Below are 27,333 nucleotides of genomic sequence, written 5' to 3'. Positions count from 1 at the left end.
ATCATTTCAGTACTTTGGAATTAAGCCTGGAAACTCCATGACGTCCAAGTTCTGGTGCACCGATATAGTACTGGTCTGCAACAAAGCACCAGAGAGTCATACAACACAGAAACTTGCCCTTCCACTGGCATATTTATCCCAACTAATAAACACCAAACTACACTATTCTTATTTTAATTCCACTTCAGTTTAAACATTCTAGTCTGCAAATAAAACAGCAAACATTTTATTGGTTAAGCAACAGCAGTTTCCACATATTTCCAATTTTGTCTACTGTATTTGCTGATCTAAATGCAGTTTCCTCTACACTCGGGAAACCAAACAGAGTGGGTGACCAAAAATCTGAAAGAATTGTGGATGCTGTAAATCAGAAACAAATACAGAAGTTGCTGGAAAAGCTCAGTAGGTCTGGCAGCATTTGTAAAGAGAAATCAGAGTTAAGGTTTCAGGTCCAGTGAACCATTCCTCAGAACTCTGTTTCTCTGCAAAGATGCTGCCAGACCTGCTGAGTTTTTTCTAGCAGATTAGGCAATTGCTTTCCACAACATCTCCGTTCAGTCCACAAGTGTGTCCTGGAGGTTCTAACAGTCCATCTTTTTAACTCCGCATCTCACTCTCCCACTAATGTTTCGGACCTCACTTCTGCACTGTTCCATAAGCGAAACTGAAGCTTGAGGAACAACATTACATCTTTTGATTAGACAGATCACAAATATCTGAATTCAACAATAAACTTCATTTTATTCTCGACTAACCCACCCATTGCCTTCTCAGAACATATTCCATCTCCAAATTTTCCCAGTCGTGTTAAAAACCGCAAATATTCACACTGTTTCTCTCAACAGACTTTGCCATAACTGTTCCAATATTTTGCTATCCATGTGGATTAAGAGCTTAGTTTGCAAATTGCTGTGATTTTAAAATTCTCATGTTTTTAGTCCCTCCTGAAGTTTGCTTCTCCCCCTCCTAGTTTAAATCAATAATTTAGAAACACCTAGTACTTTCCCATTTCTAGCTTATCCTTGATTTTCATCGGTGTATAATTGCTGACCACACCTTCAGTTGCAAAGATCCTAAACTCTGATATACTTTTGCCAAACCTCTTCTGCTCTTCATCCTTCTTTAAAAACACTCCTTGAAATCTAACTTTCACTTGGTTTTTGATCACTTGGTGTCCAATTTTGATTCTTTACACTCGATGAAATACCTCAGAACATTTAACTACATTAATAGCATTTATATAAATGCAAGTTAGAACAGTATTCTCCTAAAGTCTTTAACAGAACATTATTATTGAACTGTGGAATATTACACAGTAACAATGAAGACAACTAATGACACTTACGCTCCTAACAAGGTATTTACTGTGAAGTTGCTTTGATATTGAATCACATGGTAAACAGATCACTCACTGCAGAAGGAAAAAACACCAAGTAGTTTGCACTTTTTAATATTGCATGTAAGTACATCTGAATGGCTTCATACCAAATATCTTAAGAAATTGGAATAACCTCTCCTCAGAAGTAACTAATCAAAATCACTTCATCGACTTTAAAGCACACGTGGGAAAAAAGAACACATAGCAAGGGCAAGCACACAGCCCAAAAGTTACACCAGTTCTGGTCAACGGTGTTGCACAGCAACATCTGAAAACTATTTTGAAATTTGTCACACATCATCATTCCTCATCATTTAACATCTCCTGCCCTCCCACCATAACAGAGATATTCCCTCGTTCTTCACAAACCTTTCCGTCTCTATACTTACTTACAAGTAATCATCGACTCAAAGCACTAACCCTGCCCCTCTCAATACATGGTGCCAGACTTCAGCGTATTGATTCCCACAAAGTACTGTTCATTATTTTTGTAATGCATTTATTTATTTATGGCAGACAATTTTAATTCATCAAGGTCCGACAAATAGCAGTGAGATAAATGACTGCTTATCAATCTTGGTGGTTACAGCCGTACAACAGTATAGTACTCTCCTGATTGCTTGTTGTAATGGCTGTAGGAGATCACATGGGGCTATGTGATGGCAGAGTAACATAGGCCAAGTTTATGTCCCATCCAAAAGAGTGAAACATTGACAACATTCATTTGAAATTCTCCTGCCGTTTAATGCTACTACTGGTAGATAGAGTATTTGCTTAGACAGATGATGATTTGTCATCCTTTGCAGTATTCCTATTGTCAGCCTGGAATGAACTTTTCAATTCCCATTGCTCACAGGAGTGAGCCCACAATTGACATTTATCTCCATTTTAGAACATATTTTATACGTTTGAAAGAAACTAGTCATATTCTATTCTGGCAGTGACATTTACAGTTATTGCTAGTACGAGACATTTTGCAGCATAAATAATTTGCAAAACAAAGACTATAAGCATATTGTACATGCAAAATTTAAAAAAAGGAAAAATGACAGGGCGTTTTCATGTATCAAGTTTTAAAACTAGGTTTACTTAATTTCACCCAGGTAGAATGGAGAATGATTTGTGCTATGAGGTATGCTCCAGTTACCATGGCACACTGAAAAAAAACTGCCATTCTCTTAAACAATGTATCTCACCAGCAGGATCGCAGTCACTGAATAGACGCTAGCACCATTCTCTGAAATGTCTCCTGTTGTTTAATACTACTACTGGTATTGAGAGTATTTGCTTAGACAGATGATGATTTGTCATCCTTTGCAGTAAATTCCTATTGTCTACAGTTTTAGTCAAGCTAATACTATTGCAGCCATTAGGCAGCAGGATTTTAAACTGTTATTTCAGGTCATAGTTAGTGATGGGCTGAATGGCCTCTTTCCACACTATATCGTTTCTATGATTCTAATATCTGTGACTGATATTAACTTCCCATCTGGCACAGAAAATAACTACTGCTTCACTGAGGTTGTATAAAGTTGAAATAAATACTCCACTACTGAGCAGAGCATTACAATTCTGAATAGGACTAGTGGCAAAGTTAACAAAGACAAATTATGAGATCCTGAAAAAAAAAGGAATTGTGGCAGTGGTGGGTGGTGGTGGGGGCTGGTGGTAGCATTAATTCACACAGCCGTTGCTCTAATATACATTATAGTTTTTAATCCTCTCAGCCACGAAATACCAGGTCCTTGGCTGGTGCAACTTCAAAACCAAGAGCAAAATTGCCATCCATAATCTACCGCCTAATCCCAGACCATGTCAAAGCTCTCACCCTTACCAAGTTTAATGCACTCAAAGCTCATCTTAAATCAGAAAGTCATTTTGTCCATTTTGACAATTCATTAAGGGAAAGCATGAAACAACATGAATATTTCTACAATTTTCTGAACGGGTTTCAAGAAAATGGAAAAACGGGTGGGGGAAGTGGAGAAATAATCCAAGCACAGTAAACCTGCATTCTCTGTCTGTATTTTTCTCTCTGCTAAATACAATGAATTTCACTTACAGGGAATCAAATGACTTACGAACAATTCAATCAACACCCACAGCTTTCATTCCTTTTTGATGAATCATTTTAATTAGACATTCCTGGTAAACTGTCACAAAATGCTCGTCCATTCATAGTCTTTGCAGTATATTCAGTGTTGCTGCTGCTAGTTCCCTTTCTAAACTTACCAAAATGAAGCAATTACTTGAGTACGATTTAAACACTTACTGTCTAAAAAGTGTGCAAATAAGACAGAACATTATTTTGTTCAGACAATTGGTTATTTCTAGTTTGTTTTCAGTGCTGACTATTCAAACGCTTTGACCATAGGTAAATTCACTAATCCCTAGTAAGCAAAATCACAAATACGGAGAAAGGAGAGGAAAAGGAGGGTAGGCAAAGTACAAGGAAAGAGAAAAGGTATAAAATGATATCAATTCGGGCAAACTCTTGAAACACAAAGTAAATACATAAAGATGAATATTTTTCTTTCATAAATAAAATTTCAATTTCTATTTTAAGAAATCATCTATTCTCAAAATACAAATACAAGTCACAAAAGTTTTTTTTTCTTGTTTTAATGCATGAATCAACTTCTGGCACCTATTGGTATTCCTTTCTGTGGCTGCACTCGAGGTGAGTGATTAAACAGGAGCAGCTTTATCAGCATTCCTAGCTCCACCTCCCTGACTGGAACAGATGCCTCTTGTTAACAAAATGAATCACCAAAGCACAGAAATTAAACTGCATCCACAATCCACCCACGTCGATTACATAACCATGCGAGTGTCAGAGTTTATAATGATTCGCATCCGGCAAAGTCCAAGTGCACTGGAAACATTCAGTCTCCAATTCCTTTCCTACACTACCTGTTCTCACTTGCATTTTTGTAATACACCCACCCCACCCACCACAAAAAAATATACAACCGTGGGCGTCTTCTGGAAATTCAGTGGGGAACAAGTTTAACTCACAGCAAATCGGTTTTAAATGGAATTACTTCAGGGTACAGGTCGGCGCCAGTTCATTTCAATTGATACTTAACTGTTTAGAGCCCAGTGTTATACAAATAAGGGGAGAGTTGTGTTAAATAAAAACAAAAAATGTTGCAAAACATTCGGCAAGTCAGGTTACACATTTAGGTAGAAAAACATAACTAACAGCAGTGATCATCACCAAACTCGAAATTACGCAAACCATCTCCCCTTGATATTCAACATTATCATTGCTAAATACTCCAGCCATCAATATCCTGGGACCAATACCCCCTCGAAGTTCTCTTCAGCGCGCAGATCTCGGAGTTATGTGCAGCATCGACTCCAGAAACCAGGAGTCAATGTTGTCAGTACATCAACCGGAATGTGCAGAACCTCAAAAGTGGCTATATTGCCTAGGGCTATCATACACCGGAAACTGAACCGAAACACTGGTGCAAATACTGTGGCCACAAGAACATGTTAGAAACCAAATCCTGCACAAGGCAACTCACCTTATTTCTCCTTAATGCCTGTTTATCATCTATAAGCACAAGTCAGGAATAAGATAGAATCCTCCCCACTTGCCTGGATGAATGCAGGCCCAACACAAAAAGCTCGACATCATCCAGGATAAAGCTGCCCTCTTGACTGGCACATCCATAAACATTTCAACATTGACACGCAGTGTTCACCATCTACAAGATGCACTGCAGAAATTTACCAAAGCTCTTGGGATGGCACCTTCCAAACCTACAGCCACCACCATAAAGAATAACAAGGACAGCAGATACATAGGAATACTACCAGCTGTAAGTTCCCTGCCAAAACTGCTCACCTTCCAGACATGGAAATATAATTCTATTACTTCAGTCAAAATCCTGAAACTGTTTCCCTAAAAGGCACTGTTTCAACAAATGGACTGTAGCAGTTCAAGAGGGCGGTTGACACCACATTCTCAAGGGAAATTGGGAGTGGGCAATAAATGATGGGCCAGCCAGCAATGTCCACATCGTATGAATACAACACAAAAAATCTAAAAGAGCAGGAAGGATTTGGATTCAACTTAAAATAGGAACAGGAGCAAGTCATCCAGCTCCTCAATCAATCATGACTGATCTTTGGCCTCTCTCTCTTAATACCTTTGCTGAACAAAAAATTCGTTTCAAGCTTAAAATTAACAACTGATCTAGCATCAATTGATGTTTGTGGAAAAGTCTTACAGATATCTACCAACCTTTATGTGCAAAAGTGCTTCTTAACATCTCTCCTGAATAGTCTGACCCTAACTCTCAGACTATGGCAAAAACAACGTGCTGAAAATCACAGCAGCATCCATGGAAAGAAAGCAAGTGAACATTGAGTCTGGATGACTCTTCATCAGAGCTATCATTATGGTCATTATAGACTATGGCCTCTAGTTATAGAATCCCCAGCCATTGTTTAGTAGTTTATTTTTATTAACCCTGTCTTTTCCTATTAGTGTCTTGAAAGCTTCAATCAGATCACCTTCTAAACTCTACAGAAAGCAGGTGAAATGTGTCTAATCCCTCCTCATAACTTAAACCCTTAAGTCAGGAATCATTCTTATAAGCCTATGTTTTACTCCCTCCAAGATCTGCTCACGGACTATTCTAGGTGGTGTCTAACCAGTATTTCATACAGCTGCAGCATAACTTCTGCATCCTTATACTTACCTGTCCTCCAGACAGAAAGACCAACAATCCATTGGTCACCTTGATTATTTTCTGCAACTGTTCGTGCTACTTTAAAGATCTATGCATCTGTACCCTTACGTCCCTTTGGACATACCACTTTATTTAACTTCAGACCAGCTAGAAAGTGCCCTGATCTATCTTTTCTTGATCCAAAATGGATAACCTCACACTTGCTTACACTGAACTCCATCTGCCATAGTTTAGCCCATTCACTTAGTCCATCAATATCCCAGTGTAATTTAATCCCATCAGCTACACTGTCCTACAGTGCCATCTAACTTTGTGTCATCAGCAAGTTGGGATGTGACTTTCTATGGCATTATTCAAATCTTTAATAGATAAAAGCAAATAATTGAGCCCCGAACACAGATCCTTGTTGGACATTACCCAATTTCCCTACTTTTGGTTGTCTGCCAATTTCAACCAACCAATCTGCCAAGCCATGCAAGTAATTTGCCCTCAATTCTGTTGGCTTTTATTTTAATTAACAATCTCTTACATGGGACTTTATCATTTGCATTCTGGAAGTCAATATAAATAACATTCATAGACAGTCCCCTGTCAACTTAATTAGTCACTGCTTGAAAAAAACTCAATTGTTTCTCAGAATCCATGCTGCCTCTCCCTGATTAATTGAAATTTTCTGGGCTCAGTTACCCCATCATTGACTGTAGGCTCCAACAATTTCACTAGCACAGACATTAAGCTAACTGGTCTGTAATTCCTTGGTTTTCCGCTTTCATCCTTCTTAAAAAGCAGAGAGATATGTCCCTGTGCATTGGAAAATTGCATAATGCTTGTATCTCAGAACTCTGCAAGATTATAGTTAAGGTGTCTATTATATGATCCCGTGCTTTCTTTAGCACCCCTGGATGGAAACAATCAGATGCTAGGATTAAAATGTCAACTCCCCATTAAGTAAACATCAATAATGAGGAAATTAAAATCAAATTTATTCAGTAGATATCCCTGATCCACTATTAATTTCCTCAGGACTTCCAGCAACCTATCCTCCTTTTCCACTGTAAATATTAAAGTAAATAATTATTCAGGATGTCTGCTATTTCCCCATAATTATTGACAATATCCCCATTTTCAGTCTTAAATGAGTCAACATTGCTCCTGACCACTACTTTCCCTTTATATAACTGTTTTTTTTCTTATTGATGTCCCTTGCAAGTTTCCTTTCATAATCCCTTTCAGCAGCTTTTATAATCTGCGATATGGTTCTTTGCTAGTCTTAGCATTTTCATTCCCATTCTGCAGGATCTGTTCTGTTTCTTTGCATTTTTAAGCCCTTTATTTTAGTTTTATGCAGTCCATCAACATTCAACAGCACCAAACTCCTTCAAGCTCCTTGGGTATTGCACTGATCTTCTAGATTTCTATGCCCAACGCTCCAGTATGGAACTTGATTCTGCAATCACCTGGCTCCATGAGATACCAACAGAGTCATAACAATTACAATGGAAAGATGCATTGCAAATACATTTGAGAGAAAATGTGGAACAAATTGGATAAACATCATGGAATTCAGGCAGATTTGAAATCTAATGAGGGAAAGCCAACAAAATTGAATAAGATATAGCCCAGAAAAAGGAAGCAGACCAAGATCAAGAGCGAAGACTACCCCATTAATTGAGTTTCTACATTCTGGAACTAATCCATCAACCCCACCTCTTCAGCTTCCTTTTCTCTTCCAAGATCCTCTGTAAAACTCCTCTTCTAAGATCTTCTGTGAAACTAGACTCTTTGATTAAATCTCTGTTCTCCTGTTCCCAAGATGTCCTCCTTTGGCTGAATACCATCATTTCTTCCTTGTCGCTCTGAAAAACCAAGCAGTGTTCTTTATTGATAAAGGCACTATACAAATACAAGTCATAACCGCTGACACCACACACTCTGATATCTGCATAAAGCACACTGCAAAAAGTGGCTTTTCTATTCTAATAAATTTAAATACAGACGCCAATGCTGAATATAAGACAAATTCAACAAAGTTGCATGCTGTTTCTTACTCCGACTCCATCCCCAGCAGAATTGCTGCCATACAATTATGTTGCTACCTAGGCCATCTTGCACAAGATAGAATTAAATCAGCAGTATATTCTGCATTCATTCTGGAGTATAAAAATTAAAATTAAGATCCTTTACCATGATTCCATCACCCATTTTTTTTTAAAAATCAATATTAGACAGAAGAGAACTGTACTGAAGTACAGTTCTTCAGTTACACAGTATGTGCAGTATGCACTTAAATAAACCAAACCAATTGGCATCCTCTTTCAAGAGGTCTTGGTATTGCTCCAACTCTTAATATGAAAAGCCAGTTTATTGGCTTTGATTTGCTTTTCCTGTGTTTGTTTTGCCATTGAGAGCAAAACAACAGGCAAGGACGACGCAAGGAATTAAGTTCTCCTCCCAGCTGTTGTAGTTTAAGAAATTGTTCCCCATTCTCAAACAATATCCACTTATTTCAAATTCAGAGTATCATATAACATATATATGCAGAATTTTCAGTTTCCACAGTTTGTATAATTTATTTACAATGTGATCCTCAATGGTTACACACCTCTAACTGCCCTGGAGGCAGTGGTGGAGGTCTAACCTCTTGAACCATTGCAATCCTTGGGGTCACCCAATGCTTTTAGGAAAGGAATTCTAGAATATTGACCCAGTGACAAGGAAGGAGCAGCAATATGGTTCCAAACCAGGCTGATGTACAACTTCATAGAATCCCTCCAGCATGAAAAACAGGCCAGTCGGCCCAACAAATCCACACTGAATGTCTGAAGAGCATCCCGTCGACAATAGCAAGAAGTGACTATAGTCAGATGGCACAGAATCTGTATGGATTGAGTTGAGGAACTCCGAAGGCAAAAAGACCCTGATGGGAATTGTGTACAAGCTCCTAGCAGCAGTCAGGATGTGAGAAGTTAAATAAATTAGGAGACAGAAAAGGCGTGTAAGAAAGGTTCTATTGCAGTAACCATGGGGGACTTCAATATGCAGGTGGACTGGGAAAATTGGGTTTGTAACAATTCTCAAGAATTCTCAAGTAAAATGTTTACAAGATGATTTTTGAGCAGTTGTCCACGGAACTGAAACTTCTGAATTTGATGATGTGTAATGAGACAGACTTGATTAGGGAACTTAAGATGAAGAAACCTCTAGCAGGCAATAACCATAATACGATAGATTTCACCCTGCAGTTTGAAAGGGAGAAGCTGTAATGGCAACAAGAAAGAAATGATGTGGGAGTTGGCCAGAGTTAATTCGAAGGGAAGCCTAGCAGGGAAGATGTTGGAGTGGCAATAGCAAGAGTTTCTAGGAGGAATTCATTCCAAGGAAGAAGAAACATCCTCACAGGAGGATGAGGCAATCACAGCTGACAAGGGAAGTCAGGAACAGTAGAAAAGCTAAAGCAGAAGCATAAATGTGGTGAAGATTAGTGGGAAAACAGAAAATCAGGAAGCCTTTAAAAACCAGCAAAAGATAATCAAAATAACAAGGGGGAGAAGGGACACAGAAGAGGTAGGAGGGTAGGCTAGCTCATAATATAAAAGACTGAATTTTTTTTTCCACATATCTATAAGGGAAGACAGATACAAGAATGGAGATTGGACCATTGGAAAATGGTGTAGGCTGGAGCAGTAATGAGTAACAAAGAAATGCAGAGATACTGAATAACTACTTTGTGTAGTACACTACACATTAAGTGCATTTAAGACAGAGATAGGTTTTTTTTATTAGTAAGGGGATCAAGGACTATAGCGAGAAGGCAGCAGAACAGGGTTGAGAAACATTCATCCATGATAAAATGAAAAAAAAATCAGACTCGATGGGCCGAATGGCCTAATTCTGCTCCTACAGCTTACAGTTAACTTGGCACTACAGGCTAAACATAAATGCAAATGCTTAAGCTTTATCTTTTGTAAAAATGTGCTGAGTTCCTCCATCATTGAAGGTTGGGATCAGATCTAATCCATTCATTGTGAGAATCACTCAGCCCTGTCTATTGCATACTGTTTCCAGTGTTTGATATTGCTGTGTTGCAGCTTTATTGGTTTGACACCTCATTTTTAGTTATGCCTGGTGTATTTGCTGGCATCCCGTCCTGAACTTTTCCATGTTGATTCCCTGGCTTGATAGTTATGGCATAGTAGGACACACTAAGCAGTGAGGTCACATATTAGTGGTTGAGTGCACTTCTGCTGCTGATGGCTCACAGTGTCTCATGGATGCCCTGTTTGAGTTGCTAGATCGTATAAAGTCGGTCTAATTTAGTGAAGTCCACAAGAACTACCAGATGGTCAATCACTAATACTATGAACAGGTAGACTGGTGAGCAGAAGGCCAAGAACATTTTTCCCTTGTCTCCCTCACCAACTGTCACAAGCTTTGCAGCTATGTCTTTTAGAACTTAGTCAACTCAATCAGCAGTAGTGCTACTGAGACATTATTGGTGATGGATACTGAAATCCCCAGAATACAATTTGTGCCCAATAGCTACTCTCAGTGCACCTTCCAAATAGTATCAACATGTTGAAGTACTGGATTCATCAACTGGTAGCAGATGGTAATCAGTAATAGGTTCCTTAGTCACGTTTAACCTGATGCCATGAGACTTCATGGAGTAAAGAGACAATTGTGGACTCCCAAATCACTTCTTCCCTGACTGTGTCACACTCAGGGCAACTGTCCTGCCAATGAGTCAAAACATACCTAGCAACAGTATCAGGAACATTGCAAGGTATGACTGAGTGTGACCATGCCAGGATATTGTTTGGCTAGTCTGTGGGACAGCCCTCCTAATTTCGGCATAAGCCCCCAGATGCTGGTGAACAGGACTTTGCAAGGATGATTTGGCAGAGTTCACCATTGTTATTTCTGGAGTCTAGATCAGGTTTCATTCCTTAGTTGTATCATTGCCAGGGTTGGAGGATCTGAGCTATAGGGAGAGGCTGAACAGGCTGGGGCTGTTTTCCCTGGAGTATCGGAGGCTGAGGGGTGACCTTACAGAGGTTTACAAAATTATGAGGGGCATGGATAGGATAAATAGGCAAAGTCTTTTCCTGGGGTTGAGGAGTCCAGAACTAGAGGGCGTAGGTTTAGGGCAAGAGGGGAAAGATATAAAAGAGACCTAAGGGGCAACTTTTTCACGCAGAAGGTGGTACGTGTATGGAATGAGCTGCCAGAGAAAGTGGTGGAGGCTGGTATAATTGCAACATTTAAGAGGCATTTGGATGGGCATATGAATAGGAAGGGTTTGGAGGGATATGGGTCGTGTGTTGGCAGGTGGGACTAGATTGCGTTGGGATATCTGGTCGGCATGGACGGGTTGGACCGAAGGGTCTGTTTCCATGCTGTACATCTCTATGACTCTATCCCACCACAAGGAGTAAACAGAGTGGCTTGCTGGGCAGTTAAGAGTCAACCATACTGTAGTGGGTGCAAAGTCACATGTAGGCCAGGTCAGGCCAATTAGGAATAAGATTTCTTCCTCAAATATCAGAATAGCTACATGAACATCTGTTCCGAAGTAGGATCACTGGACTGGAAACGTTAACTCTGATTTCTCTCCACAGATGCTGCCAGACCTGCTGACTTTTTCCAGCAAATTCTGTTTTTACTTCTCGAATACTAGTTAATCACTTCTCTTAACAAGCACATGGTGGAAATGAGTCACTCAGAATGCCAGGACTTACTTTCTCCAATCTAACAATTTGCATTTCATGTAGTAATCTTCACCTTAGCAATCAGTGGAGACCAAAAGTTTAATCCTTTCAATTTGTACTATATTTGAGTCCAAATTACAGGAAGCAAGAGGACAGCATTGTCTGAGTGAGATGTTCACTAAAATTACAACAAGTTAAATTATCCTCACTTTAACGTTTGCCATACATCAAATGTAGGAATGTATCGTGAAATCAGTAATACCCCTCCCAAAGTCCCAAACAATTGTCTGTACAGAAATAGCAGTGTCAACACTGACAACCTTGGGGCGGCATGGCAGCTCAGTGGTTAGCACTGCTGCCTCACAGCACCACGCACCCAGGTTAGATTCCAGCCTTGGGCAACTGTCTGTGTGGAGTTTGCACATTCTCCCCATGCCTGCTTGGGTTTCCTCTGGGTGCTCAGGTTTCTTCCTACAGTCCAAAGATGTGCAGGTTAGGTGAATTTGCCATGCTAAACTGCCCGTAGTGTTAGGTGCATTAGTCAGGGGTGAATATAGGGGAATGGGTCTGGGTGGGTTGCTCTTCGGAGGGTCGGTGTGGACTTGTTGGGCCGAAGGCCTGTTCCCACACTGTAGGGAATCTAATTTAATCAACCTCCTGATCACAGGAACAATCTTTCAGAATTACAACAGTAAAACAAAACTAAATTAGCGTGTTGCTATATACAAGGAATGTTGCCCTGGATTTTCCAACAGTCAGTCATTATTCCAGTGAAGATGGGATTTGCACATGGGAGCTTTGCAGAATTCCCAACTAAGCAAACTCTGAAGGAATTTGAAATTGAAGATTCCAGTGAACAATTCCCCTAAGTCTGGAACTCTGAAAGCTTCCATTTTAAAATCAAAGAACTCAAAAGGGCTCCAATTAAGGTGATCATTGCCCATAAAAATTTAGACTATTAACTATATAGTCTAACTCCCGAGTGACTATAAAACAGACCCCATGCTTATCTTTCTCACTCCAAACTACACCTCTCCCACACCATTTCCATTACCCGGATCCAGTCCTCGCACCCCAGGTACTTAGATTCTGACTCACTGAAGGCCCAACCACAGGGAACTGAACCCTCTTCCCCTGCTCTGGAGCAAATCTGTTTCTGACTCGTTAACTGAGACCCCTTGGACTTATTAGATTCAACACGTGGAGGAATAAGTTTCTGTGAATCAATTGATTTTTGTTTCTGTTTCAGTGCTTCATCAAGGATTGTTTAAACCTGTTAAAGTTATTTTCAGAAAAAGAATTAATGGAGGCGCAGAATCCAAGGCCATCATGCCCTATATTTCTGAATAATCTGCTAACAATTTACTACTGTAGGGCAATACAGAGCCATCACCTTAAGTCCTCCTCCCAATATATCATAGTCTCTACCTTTACTGAAAGAAACCCTAACAATCATTGATAAAATTCATGTGTTATTTTCTGGTCCTTCCTTCATAAATCCTATTTCCTCATATTTAAAAACCTAAACCCTAATTTTTTCAACCAAACTTTTCACTCATCGCATAATTTTCAAAACAGCTTGTAATCGTCATTTGTTTGGACTTTCCTTTAGCTTAATTGCCCAAACTGTCCAATACCTTCACGACATTAAAGGCCCCATATGAATTCAAATTGCCATTGCTGTAAATGCCTTCTTTGGCAAAGTGCTGACATATGCAGATTAGGAAGTTCCCAAACTTGGGTCTTTATGTCATATTGGCAAGCAACATCCCAAGTTGAGAATGTTTTAAACAAAACACAGGATTCTTGCTCCTGCTTACAATCCAACAACACGTCCTTGAAACTGAGAACATAAATGTAATTGATTGATAAAATCCAGCCAGGTGTGAAGAACACTATATGTCAAGTGGCCAGTCACATTCAATTTGTAATTGATATAAGAAGAATGTGATAGTGGGCAAGTTGCCAGAAGACTGGTTGCACACATGGAACCACATTACAGATTAAGAACTACCGTAACAAAGGGAGATTATACTTTGGGGGAAAAAAATCAACTAGGTTAAAACAAGGACTGCAGATGCTGGAAACCAGATTCTGGATTAGAGTGGTACTGGAAAAGCACAGCAGTTCAGGCAGCATCCGAGGAGCAGGAAAATCGACGTTTCAGGCAAAAGCCCTTCATCAGGAATCAGTTTCCTGATAAAGAGCTTTTGCCTGAAATGTTGATTTTCCTGCTCCTCGGATGCTGCCTGAACTGCTGTGCTTTTCCTGCACCACACTCTTGACCCTAATCTCTATCATCTGCAGTCCTCATTTTCTCCTAGAGTTTCATGTTTCCCTTGAATCCCATCTCCACCCATGCTGACTTCACGAGTCACTGCCAGGATGTTTCTCACCACTGGTAGCACATTTCTGAAGTCTACTGGAGGCTATCACCACCTAACTGCCTCTGTTCCCAACCTCAACTGACCTTTCAGCAACTGCGTGTAGGGAATCTAAGGTTTCAAAGCACTCTTGCAAACTCATGAGGGAGATGCAATATGACTCAGAAGTCTCAACAAATTCAGGTGAGCCGAATGACTGCAATGTCTTTTACTTAAATTTTCAGCAAATGGCCATTTTGCCATTACAGCTGTTATTTCACAATACGATATTATAAACAATACGTCAGGATTTTTGTCGTATTTCAAGTATTGATTTGTGTGTGTTCATTTCAGAAGGTAGCTGTACAAGAAACAATGTGGCAAGCATCAGAACGTCTGTTAAGTATACCATGTCCTTGCCTATAGTTGCCCCATTTGATGTTGTTTTGTTTTAATGTTGCTTAACAAAGTCAGTAACCTCGGAGTGTCACATTATTTTCTGTGCAACCCAACTGGCACCTCCTCTGCTCTGTCCTCCCAGCTGCAGACTCTCCCAACTTCCTAACCTCAGATCAGTGGGGGAGGAGCCAAGTAGTCATATGAATATCTATTTTCAATTCTTAATTTAAATTCAAGTATTGTTTTTCCCCTGTTAAGCTGCCAATAGCCGAGCCCAGGTTACAAAAGAGCAATGTGCCACATGATCACCCATGTTTTTGATCAATATTGAGCAATTAACTTAAGTTGTCTTCCATCAAAATGAATACAAGTGTACTACCATGTTGTTCCTCACAGGTATCCTGGGAAGTGCATAGGCTATTCAAATTTAAGGAATTTATGGTCAAGCCCAAATATATCTCATTCTGATCCAATGCAAACACACTTTATAGAAACAGCAACTAAGCAGTTACATTTTCCCATTCTTTCATGGGGTTGCCATCATCAAATCAGTGCTTTAGATTAGACTTACAGATTTTAGATTAGACTTACAGTGTGGAAACAGGCCCTTCAGCCCAACAAGTCCACACCGACCCGCCGAAGCGCCACCCACCCATACCCCTACATTTACCCCTTACCTAACACTACGGGCAATTTAGCATGGCCAATTCACCTGACCCGCACATCTTTGGACTGTGGGAGGAAACCAGAGCACCCGGAGGAAACCCACGCAGACACGGGGAGAACGTGCAAACTCCACACAGTCAGGTCACCTGAGTCAGGAATCGAACCCAGGTCTCAGGCGCTGTGAGGCAGCAGTGCTAACCACTGTGCCACCGTGCCGCCCACTTGAGTGGAAGGTCAGGAAGAAGATTGCAGATTAGGAAGGCGGTGCTGAGTGCTGTTTCCAAATAACCTGGAAATTCTCTAGAATTCATTCATACTGTTGAAATAAAAACAAGTGGAAAAATTCTTTGCATATGGCCAAACAAAGGCCATCTTTATTAATCCTTTCTTCTGATGTCCAGAGCTGTTAGCTTGCATCATAATTTAACTAAACAAATCAAAGAAAATTATAACTAGAAAAAGCGCACATTATTCCACAACTCTTTAGTCAGGTATATTTTCATGTTTCCCCTTTAATTTGCAATGATCATCTCTAATTTGATTCTTGAATTTGGAAAGTGGTGCAAACAATTTTTTTTTTGTTTAAAACTTTACAATTACATCCAAAGTCTTTTGGATAGCAGAGCATACAGTACAATACATATTACAGTAATATATTGGGTTAGAAAATCATAAAAGCAAAACCAGACTCGCTCTTTAGCTCAATCCCAACACATTTCTTTCATGAACTGCACTCAACTGTTGTATCACAAAGACTTAAATATTTAGGAATTAATCATAGCAAGAAGCAAATATTATATACAATACAGAGACGAATAGTGATCAAAGATTTTCATGACCACTCAACAATACTGAGCTTTAAGACTGGGAAATATCTCAGTTCTGATCATTTGTAAATATACTGAATACGATTTTGTTTTATCAACTGCAAGTACCTCAGATATTACCATTAATATATCGAATAATCTAATTTCTCTGAAGTATATATTTGGCACAAGAAGGGAGCACAGCACTGTGATCAGGAACAGAATAAACACAGTTTTATCCTTAAGTTCTGAACGAGGTCACTGGACCCAAAACATTAATTCTGATTTCTTGCCACAGATGCTGGCAGACGTGTTGAGATTTGCAAGCAATTTCTAATTTTGTTACAGTTTTACCCTTACATGAAGGAGTTTATCAGAAACAATAAAAGACAAACAAAATTTGTAACTGCAATCTGAAAACTGAAAGATTAGCTCAGTCACTTCATGCTTCACAAAGTTTAAAATCACTTATCCCACATTTTATGGCATCATCTGACAATATTGTTCAGAATACTGCCTGTAATAGCTCCGAATTATCATTTATCTGATAAGACAGACCATTACATAATTAGTACCTAACCTAATGACTAATAATAACATTAAGAAACTCAAACTGTTTCCAATTCTTTATTAGTCAGAAAACCTACACAGAACTGAAAAATGAACACTGACGACACAAATGACATCTTAAAGTGATTACGAATCTGTAACTGCTCCGGGAATCCAAGCCAACATTCATCTTATCATAATCTGCTTGATTTCCATTAGTAGGAAAAGAAAGGATGGCGTACTGCTTGGAGGGAAACAGGAGTTCTGAAAAAAATAACTGCCGAATGAGATACACATTTAGAATACGCAATTTTCATTATTAGATTAGATTCCCTACAGTATGGAAACAGGTCATTTGATCCAACAAACCCACACTGACCCTCTGAAGAGTAACCCAGCCAGACCCTTTCCAGTACCCTATATTTACCCAAGTAATGCACCTAACACTATGAGCAATTTCGCATGGCCAATTCACCTAACCTTCACATCTTTGGACCATCGGAGGAAACTGAAGCACCCAGAGGAACCCACACAGACACGGGGAGAACATGCAAACTCACAGACAGCCACCTGGCTGGAATCGAACCCCGGTCCCTGATGCTGTGAAGCAGTAGTGCTAACCAAAGAACCACCATGCCACCACGTCCTTCTTGATCCTGGCAAGGTGCTGAACTTGAACTAATATTGAACCAGACTTGAACCAGAGTGACTCAAGGGAATTAGGGAGGCGGTGGCAGACTCCCAGGCTAATCTTCAAGGACCATGGGCTTGAATCCCACCATGGCAAAAGATGAAATGTTCAAATTCAACAAGATCAGCAGCAGACCCTGCATTTGTGCAAGACCTTTACTGTAACAAAAATGCCCAAGATGCTTCAGCAATATGTACCCTACATTGTCATAGTTCTGAGTTATTCACTTCTGAAAGGAAAGCAACCGATCTTTCCTGGTGTGGCATACAGGTGATTCCATACTAAGTTTCTCTTTACTCTTACTTCCCTCTGGGCAAATCAGGATGAGTACATTTGGTTTGTAACATCCACATCCCATGAAGGAATTTTTAAAAACGAGCGAGAATTGTGCAGCAAATTGGAGTCCCTCCTAGTTTCCCTGGCATTGGCCCTGTGAGAGAATCCAGGCACCAACTAGAGTTTTAAGCCCCTCATGGCCTGATTATCTTGCATGCCCCAAACAAGTACAAATTGCTAACTGCACAGCTGATGTACACTGGAATAAATTCTCCCTGAATTACAGAAATTGAAAGCCCAACATCTATAATACATCCAATTAATATAGATTCATAAGGACAAGCTGACTAGTGTGTGAACGGCCTGCAAACAAAATTATTTTATCAAGGGGCCTCCTTATAATGATGAGGAAGCGATTGAATTGGTAAACAAATTTTGCTCATTTTTATTATGATGAAGACGCTATACAAATGCCAATGACTGTTGTTCATTTGCAAGTCTACAACCATCATAATTTCTCTTTGTTAATTCTTTCATTCTTAATAGTCAGAGTGAAATCGAGGAACAAATATGTGGGGAGATATCAGATATAATCAGATTGTAGTAGTGGGTGATTTTACATTTCCAAACATTGACTAGGTCTACCAGAGTGTTATAGGTTTGGATGGTGAAGAATTTGTTAAATGTGTTCAAGAAAATGTTTTTTTATCAATATGTAGGGTAAATGAGTGAAGTGATAGTACAGGAACTTTTAGATCTAGTGATCATAATGCTATTTGTTTTAATAGTTACGGAAAAGGATAAGCCTTCCATAAAAATTAAAGTTTTAACTCGCGTAAGGCAAATTTTAATAGTATGACAAAAAAAAACTTGGCAGAACTGATTGGAGTAGACTGTCCATAGGCTAAGGGACATCTGATAAGTGGGAGGCTTTCAAAAGTGTGATAATGTGAGTTTAGAGTCATAATGTTTCTGTTAGAGTGAAAGGTAAGGCTGGTAGGATTAGAGAACAATTAATTAATAAAGATATTGAGGTTCTAGTCACAGATATATTAAAAAAAATGTTAGATATAAACAGTTGGATTCAAATGAATCTCTTGAACAGTATAAGAGGGTAGGGGCACTGTTAGGAGGGAGATCAGGAAGGCAAAGAAAGGATTTGACGTAGCCTTGGCAAATAAGGTTAAGGATAATCCAAAGAGATTCTACAAGCATATTAAGAGCAAGAGACCAACTAAAGAGGGCCCCTTAAAGTTCAAAGGGGTTGTCTTTGTGTTGAACCTCAGGAGATGGGAGAGATATTAAATTAATATTTCGCTTCAGTTTTTACTGTAGAGAAAGAAAGAAAGAGAGGCTGGGCAACACGATGGGTCCATGGTTAGCACTGCTGTCTCACAGTACCAGGGACCCGGGTTCAATTTCAGCCTCGGGTGACTATCTGTGTGCAGTTTGCAAATTCTCCCAGTGTTTGCGTGGGTTTCCTGCAGTTTCCTCCCACAATCCAAAGATATGCAGGTTAGGTGAACTTGCTATGCTAAATTGACCATAGTGCTCAGGGATGTGTGGGTTAGGTGCATTAGTCAGGGGTAAATGTTGGGGAATGGGTCTGGCTGGGTTTTTGTCAGAGGGTCAGTGTGGGCTTGTTGGGCCAAATGGCCTGTTTACACACTGCTGGGATTCTATGATTCATTGAAAATTCAGGGGAATAAGTACGGATGTTTTGAAAACACCACATTAAAAAGAGGAAGTGCTGAGCGTCTTAGAAAATATAAAGATGGATAAATCTCCAGGACTCGATCTATCCGAGGACTTTGTGAGAAGTTAGGGAAGCAATTGTAGGGCTTCTTGCAGAAATATTTGTATCAGCTTTAAATACAGGTGTGGAGCCGAATGATTGAAGACTGGCTAATGTTGTGTCTTTGTTTAAAAAGGGATGTAAGGAGAAGCCTGGGAACTACAAACCTGTGAGTCTGACTTCAGTGGTGGCTAAGTTGTTCCAAGTGATTCTGAAAGGTAAGGTTTATATGTATTTGGAGAGACAAGGAATGATTAGGACAGTCATAGTTTTGTGCAAGAGAAATCATGTCTCACAAACATGACAGATTTCTTTGGAGGAAGTAGCCTCAACGATTAATGAGAACAGAGTAATAGACATTGTTTACTTGGGCTTCAGTAAACCTTTGATAAGGTTCTGCATGGTAGACTAATTAGTAAAGTTAGATGGGATTCAAAGTGAGCTTGCCAATTGGATACAAAATTGGCTTAACAGCAGGAGACAGTGTGATGGTGGAGATTGTTTTCCAGCCTGGAGGCCTGTGATCAGCAGTGTTCCACGGGGATTGGTGTTAGATCCACTTTTTTTTGTCAGTTATATGAATAATTTATATGAGAAATATAGAAAGCACAGTTAGTAAGTTTGCAGATGACGCCAAGATTGGAGATATAATGGACAGTGAAAGTTTTCTAAGATTACGAGGAAATCTTGATCAATTGAGTCCACTGACTGAAGAATGGCAGATACAGTTTTAGTAAAACAAAGGCAAGACTTATACAATTAAAACTAAGGCCTTAGGTAACATTGTAGAACAGAGAGACCTAGGGGTTCAAGTACATAATTCTTTGAAGTTTGCATCACATATAGATAAGGTGGTTAAGAAGACATTTCGCATGCTTGCCTTCATTGCTCAGATCTTTTGAGTATCAGAGTTGAGACATTATATTGAGGTTGTACAAAACGTTGGCGAGGCCTCTTCTGGAATATTGTGTCCAATTCCAGTCTCCCTGTTATAGGGAGGATATCAAGCTGAAGCGGGTTCGGAAGAGATTTATCAGGACGTTGCCGGGAATGGAGGGTTTTAGTTAGAAAGACAGGGGGGATAGTTGGGATGTTTTCACCTGAGCTTGGAGATCGAGAGGTAACCTTACATAGACTTTTAAAATAACGAGGGGTATAGATAAGGTGACTGGCAAGTGTCCTTTCCCTAAGGTAGGGTTTTCAAGACTATGGGGCATATTTTTAAAAAAAGACGAGGAGCAATTTCTTTTCTTTAAATACACTGGGGTTCATGTGTGGAATTGACTTCAAGTGATGGATGCGAGTACAGCTACAACCTTAAAAAGGCATTTAGATAAGTAAATGAATAAGAAATGTTTGGAGTGTTAACAGCCAAATGCAGGCAGATGAGACTAGTTAAGTTTGAAATTATGGTCCTACTGGACTCGCTGGACCGAAAGATCTGTTTCCATGCTGTATGATTCTATGTGAGCATCATTGCCATGACCAATATTGATTGCTCATTCATAAGGGCCCTTCAAGTGTTGGAAAGTCACTTTCTTGAACATCTGCAGTCCGTGTGGTGTAAGTAAACACAAAGTTATTAAGGAGGGCATTACAGATTTCAGACAGCAGCAAGAGGAAAAGGGAAGCATAGAATAGAACGGGCCCTGGAGGAATATCGGAAGAGTAGACTTAAACAAGGATGCAAATGTGACGCTGGTCAAAGCACAGCAGGTTAGGCAGCATCTCAGGAATAGAGAATTCGACGTTTCGAGCATAAGCCCTTCATCAGGAATAAGAGAGAGAGCCAAGCAGGCTGAGATAAAAGGTAGGGAGGAGGGACTAGGGGGAGGGGCGATGGAGGTGGGATAGGTGGAAGGAGGTCAAGGTGAGGGTGATAGGCCGGAGTGGGGTGGGGGCGGAGAGGTCAGGAAGAGGATTGCAGGTTTGGAGGGCGGTGCTGAGTTGAGGGAACCGACTGAGACAAGGTGGGGGGAGGGGAAATGAGGAAGCTAGAGAAATCTGAGCTTCCTCATTTCCCCTCCCCCCACCTTGTCTCAGTCGGTTCCCTCAACTCAGCACCGCCCTCCTAACCTGCAATCCTCTTCCTGACCTCTCCGCCCCCACCCCACTCCGGCCTATCACCCTCACCTTGACCTCCTTCCACCTATCCCACCTCCATCGCCCCTCCCCCTAGTCCCTCCTCCCTACCTTTTATCTTAGCCTGCTTGGCTCTCTCTCTTATTCCTGATGAAGGGCTTATGCTCGAAACGTCGAATTCTCTATTCCTGAGATGCTGCCTAACCTGCTGTGCTTTGACCAGCGTCACATTTGCAGCTGTGATCTCCAGCATCTGCAGACCTCATTTTTTACTTAAACAAGGAATCAAGCAGGCGAAAAGGGGCCATGAAATAGCTTTAGCAAGCAGAATTAAGGAAAATCTAAAGCATTTTATTCTTATATAAGAAGCAAGTGGGCAACTAGAGAAAGGATTGGTCCACGAAAAGATAATGAAGGAAGGCTGTCTGCCGCACCTGAGAGAATGGGTGAGATTCTGAGAGGAACATGATGAATCTTGAGACTAGAGATAGAAGTTTGATTAGTCTGGATCACATTGACATAAGTATGGAAGATGTGTTGGGTATGTTAGAGGTTATTAAGGTGGACAAACCCCCAGGACCGGATGGGATCTATCCCAGGTTGCTGAGGGAGGTGAGAGGGGAAATAGTTGGGGCCCTGACAGATATCTGTGTGGCATCCTTAAATACAGGGGAGGTGCCGGAGGACTGGAGGGTAGCTTATGTTATCCCCCTGTACAAGAAGGATAGTAGGGATATTCCGGGTAACTACAGACCAGTGAGCCTGACGTTGGTGGTGGGGATGTTGCTGGAGAGGGTACTAAGAGATAGGATTTATTTATATTTAGAAAAGAATGAGCTTATCAGTGATAGGCAACATGGTTTTGTGCGAAGGAGATCGTGCCTTACCAACTTAATAGAGTTCTTCAAGGAAGTGACCAAGTTGTTAGATGAAGGAAGGGCTGTTGATGTCATATACACGGACTTTAGTAAGGCATTTGATAAGGTTCCCCATTGTAGACTAATGGAGAAAGTGAAGTCACATGGTGTGTAGGGTTTTCTGGCTAGGTGGATAAAGAACTGGTTGAGCAACAGGAGACAGAGAGTAGTACTTGAAGGGACTTTCTCAAAATGGAGAAAGATGACCAGTGGTGTTCCACAGAGGTCAGTACTGGGGCCACTGTTGTTTGTCATATACATAAATGATCTAGAAGACAGCACTGTTGGTATGATCAGCAAGTTTGCAGATGACACAAAGATTGCTGGAGTAGCAGAAAGCATAAGGGACTATCAGAGAATGCAGGAGGATATAGATAGACTGGAGAATTGGGCAGAAAAGTGGCAGATGGCTTTCAATCCAGACAAATGTAAGGTGATGTATTTAGGCAAGTCTAATTCTAGAGCGAATTATACAATGAATGGAAGAGCCTTGGGAAAAGTTGATGGGCAGAGAGATCTGGGAGTGCAGGTCCGTTGTACCCTGAAGGTTGGTGCACAGGTAGATAGAGTGGTCAAGAAGGCATATAGCATGCTTGCCTTCATCGGACGGGGTATTTAGTACAAGAGCTGGCAAGTCATGTTAAAATTGTACAAGACATTGGTTCAGCCACAATTAGAATACTGAGTACAGTTCTGGTTGCCACATTACCAAAAGGATGTGGACGCTTTGGAGAGGGTGCAGAGAAGGTTTACGAGGATGTTGCCTGGTATGGAAGGTGCTAGCTATGAAGAGAGGTTGAGTAGGTTTTCACTAGAAAAAAAAAAGGAGTTTGATGGGGAACCTGACTGAGGTTTACAAAATCATGAAGGGTATAGACAGGGTGAATAGAGACAAGCTTTTTCCCACGGTGAAGGATTCAATAACCAGAGGTCATGCTTTCAAGGTAAGAGGTGGAAAGTTTAAGGGGGATACATGCGGCAAGTGCTTCATGCAGATGGGTGGTGAGCATTTGGAACGCATTGCCAGCAGAGCTGGTAGAGGCAGGTACGGTAGATTCATTAAAGATGCATCTGAACAGATGCATGAGTGGGTGGGGAGCAGAGAGTTACAAATGCTTAGGAATTGACCGACAGGTTTAGACAGTACATTTGGATTGGCTCAGGCTTGAAGGGCCGAAGGGTCTGTTCCTGGGCTGTAAAATTTTCTTTGTTCTTCTTTGTTCAGCAGTGAAGGAACAACAATATATAACTAAGTCAAGATGATGTGGCTTGGAAGAGAACATGTAGACAGTGGTTTTCCTGCTATCCTAATGTTTCAAATCGGTAAATTGTGATCTTCACTTGATTGCAAATGTTAAGAATAACTAGTCTACATTTCCTGTGAGTTGGCATTCATAAGTCATCTTTTCTGAAAATAAGAATACATCATAGGATCAACAAAAATACCCAAAAATTGTTTGGCTAAATCAACAACTGAGAACAATTCACGGACATCACCAGTAACTTATCTTTCAGATTCAGTCTCTTTGCAAGTGTGTCTGCATTCACCAAATAAAAGATTTCATCTACCACTCATACGCACACAAACAAAGTGAAAGCTGAACAGAAAAATAGCAGCAGACAAATCATGACGTGCATTGGAGCCTCTATCGTTCCCATCCATTTGTATCGGTACTTGTTTTGTTTGTTTGTTCTCTGAAATATTCAAGGAAAATGAGTCAGAAGAAATGAGAAGACTGTGAATGTGTTCCACGAGATTTCAACAAGTTTGGCGTTGTCGTCAATTCACTTCTGTTTATGTATGGAATTCAGAAGCAGCAAATAAATTACATTTTGTGAATTTTTTTTGTCAGATAACCCCATTATAACTATATGAAGCAGGGAATGGTTCTAAACTCTCCACTCTTCTCACAAGCATACAGTCCCATGTCCTACATGAAACAAGCTAACAGATATAATTGCAATCATTAGTCTAGCAAACTTATAAAATGCTTAGAAACAATATGCATAACAGAGACAAATAAACTCAGTCCAGGAAGCAGTTTACAGGAATTTATCTTAGTGTTTCTGATTGTCAGAATCCTTGAATACAAAATACTAATTTCATTTTGTATGTACAAGTTTACCACCATTTTATCATTCTCCCTCGTATCTGGAAACCAGTGATTCAGACTGTGGTCTACATCTTAAGTCTATCATAATGCTAAAATGGACTAGAGCTATCCTAAATGGGCAAGATTTCAGAAGAAACCATTGGGAATCTCGCCTGTTCTTCAGCTGTGACAAATACCATGCGTATGGCAGGCAACTAGATGCAGCAGCCAGGCCCAGTGCCAACAGAACAGCCGATGGCAATCAGGTAAAATTAAGTCAAATTTGGCCCACCTTAATCAAGAGGCAGCATCCCACCCCAAATAAGATTCTGGACTGAAGATGAAAACCTTCTTTTACTCAGAGCTCATGGTTTCTTCTTTAAAACACATCAATGTGCAGTGACTTTACGAGTTTATGCATTCCTGCTGATGCATTATGTACAACAGCTTGAAATTTGTGCTCATGTCTGGAGTGGGATCTAAGTCTAAAGCCATCTGACTAAGAGGAATGAATACAGAATTATTCTGTTTACTGACACAGAATGGAATGTTAGAAACAGCCTTTTACGCTATGGAATATGCCTCAATATTCTACTTACATAAAACATTGTATGGAAATGAAAACATGTTTGCAAGCTTACAACAAAGCAAAGAAAACGTTGGAAACATTTAATGGGTCAAACAGCTCATGCTGAAAGACCAGTTTGAAAGGGTATATGTTCAGAATGTTAGCTGGTCTGCTCTTTCCACCAATGCTCAACTGCTGTTAAGTGCTTCCATCATTTGATATTTTTTGCATCAATTTCCAACAGCTAAAGTTGCTACGTGGGCTTTTGTTTCAACTCAAGCAATTATTTGTTGTAGAACGAGAAAGAAAAATATTGATTCTAGAGCACTGACGAGCTTTTGATTAACGTGAAATGCCAAGATATTTAAGTCATTGACCTACTGTATTCCACAAAACAAAAGTTTCAGAAACAACTCCGGTTTATCCATATCCAAGTTGTCAGTTCTTCATGCAATCACAAAATTCTCAAACAAGATAAATACTATTTGTTAAAAAGCAAAGATCACAAACTGAAACATTAATTAGTTCTCCGCAGGTACTGCCTGTTCACAGTATTCCAGGGTTTTTGCTTTTGTTACTCTTATTTGTTATTACTTTAAAACCGTATCACTCCAAACTTGCTTTGCCATTGTATTTTGATTTAGTTTTTAACCTACTTTGACAATCCTTTCAGTCAATGCATTCCAGATCCAAACAATACCGTTCATAACAAAACTCACACCCCACCGTTTTGATTGCACCTTAGATTGGTTATTGGTTGTGTATAATCACACAGTGAAAAGATCGCGAAGTAGGAATTTCAGGAACAAGAATATATCATCACTCATCGTATGTGAATTTTAATTTAAACCTGGTAATTTATCAGAGGACCTGCAGTAAAAGGAGAACTTTGGAAAACCATGGTTTGTTCCTAACGAAGATGCTACATTCATAATAGGGTAGCTTCGGCACTGGTACTATCTTTTCCAATTTACCGCACATCAGTAAAACTAAAATCAGGTTTGGCACACAAAGTTGGACAAGACGCTCTATAACCCATGAGGAAATATGTTTAGAATCTAAAGTTAGGCAGCTAACACGGCTGGAGAGTGACAGTAACAAAGCGACTGCTCGCCTCAATTCAGAAATCACATCATCCCTTGACCAAAAACATTAACTAAAACTGATTTCGCTCTCTTCAAAACCTGTAGATTCTTTCGGTGAATTGAAAACCCATAAAGCCCCAAAAGACGATCATGGAAGTGTAGAAGCGTGAGAATTCTCACAGGTACCTGGCCAACAAAGAACGTTACCACCATGTCTCACCCACTTGGGCAGGCCCCTGCGGTTGGCGCTGACAACTTTAAAAAGCCTTGGCTGCCCAACGCAGGGACTGACGGTGACAGATCACAGACCCCGGTCAAGGTGTGTCTGCCCCGCACACGAGGAAAACCACCATACTCACCTGCTCCTCAGGTTCATTCTCTCCGATGGGACTCAAACCCCCAGCAAGTTATTGTTGTTGCTATTATTGCTGCTGCAAACCCCAACACCGAACACTCACTACCGGCTGCTCTGAGTCTCCGGTACCGGAGCCAGAGCGCGCATGCGGACCGCCGCTCCCCTCCACTTCAGGAGACGGCTGCATTGCGCATGCGGACTTCCAGTTCTCGCGCACAGGTGCCGGCCGCGGCTGCGTCAAGGCGCATGCGAACTGCCGACTCCCCTTCAAACCCATTCAGCAGCTTTACAACAGTGCGCATGCGGTTTTCCGGTTGGAGCCCCGGGACACTAGCTGTAGTACGCATGCGGAACTGCCGGACACCTGGCGCAGGGTGACGGGTGTTGCGCATGCGCAGTATCTCGATGGGGCAGTGGTTGTGAGAACTCGATGGTGGAAAACAGAATATAATATTCTTTAGTCCTTTAATTTTTCTACTTCTGTTTTTCGTATTGTCCTGCTGGAAGGTCCCATCACAAGCATGAACCTTACATTACCCTAGTTACATTGCCTAGGAAGCCATGATGTGGAGTTGCTGGTGTTATAGTCCAACAGGTTTATTTGGAAGTACTGTACAAGCTTTCGGAGTGCTGCTCCTCCATCAGGTAGCTATGGAGCAGGATCATAAGGCACAGAATTTATAGCAACAGATCACAGTGTCATGCAACTGAAATGACATCTTGAACATGACACTATGATCTGTTGCTATAAATTCTGTGCCTTATGATCCTGCTCCATAGCTACCTGATGGAGGAGCAGCTCTCCGAAAGCTAGTACTTCCAAACAAAACTATTTCCATGGAATACAACGTAATGAACGTTGCTGGAGAGACTCATTAGGTTTGACAACATCTGTG

General features: G+C 40.5%; 1 protein-coding gene across 2 annotated transcripts in view; it reads right to left on the bottom strand.

Moving 5' to 3' along the window:
• Nucleotides 1-26,605, bottom strand: part of tnk2b (tyrosine kinase, non-receptor, 2b) — a 244,856-nt gene extending 218,251 nt beyond the window's left edge. Inside the window, exons 1-2 of one of the 2 annotated variants that reach the window (XM_060834691.1) lie at nucleotides 26,442-26,605; nucleotides 7,792-7,940 (exon numbers count right to left, since the gene is read on the bottom strand). The gene's annotated coding sequence lies outside the window, so the exon portion shown is untranslated. The remainder of the gene's footprint in view (nucleotides 1-7,791; nucleotides 7,941-26,441) is intronic. The other variant, XM_060834692.1, reaches the window with a different exon arrangement.
• Between the last annotated feature and the right edge of the window lie 728 nt (nucleotides 26,606-27,333).

Source organism: Hemiscyllium ocellatum, chromosome 13, assembly GCF_020745735.1.
Source record: "Hemiscyllium ocellatum isolate sHemOce1 chromosome 13, sHemOce1.pat.X.cur, whole genome shotgun sequence".
NCBI lineage: Eukaryota > Metazoa > Chordata > Chondrichthyes > Orectolobiformes > Hemiscylliidae > Hemiscyllium > Hemiscyllium ocellatum.
This window is presented reverse-complemented; position numbering and strand designations above follow the sequence as displayed.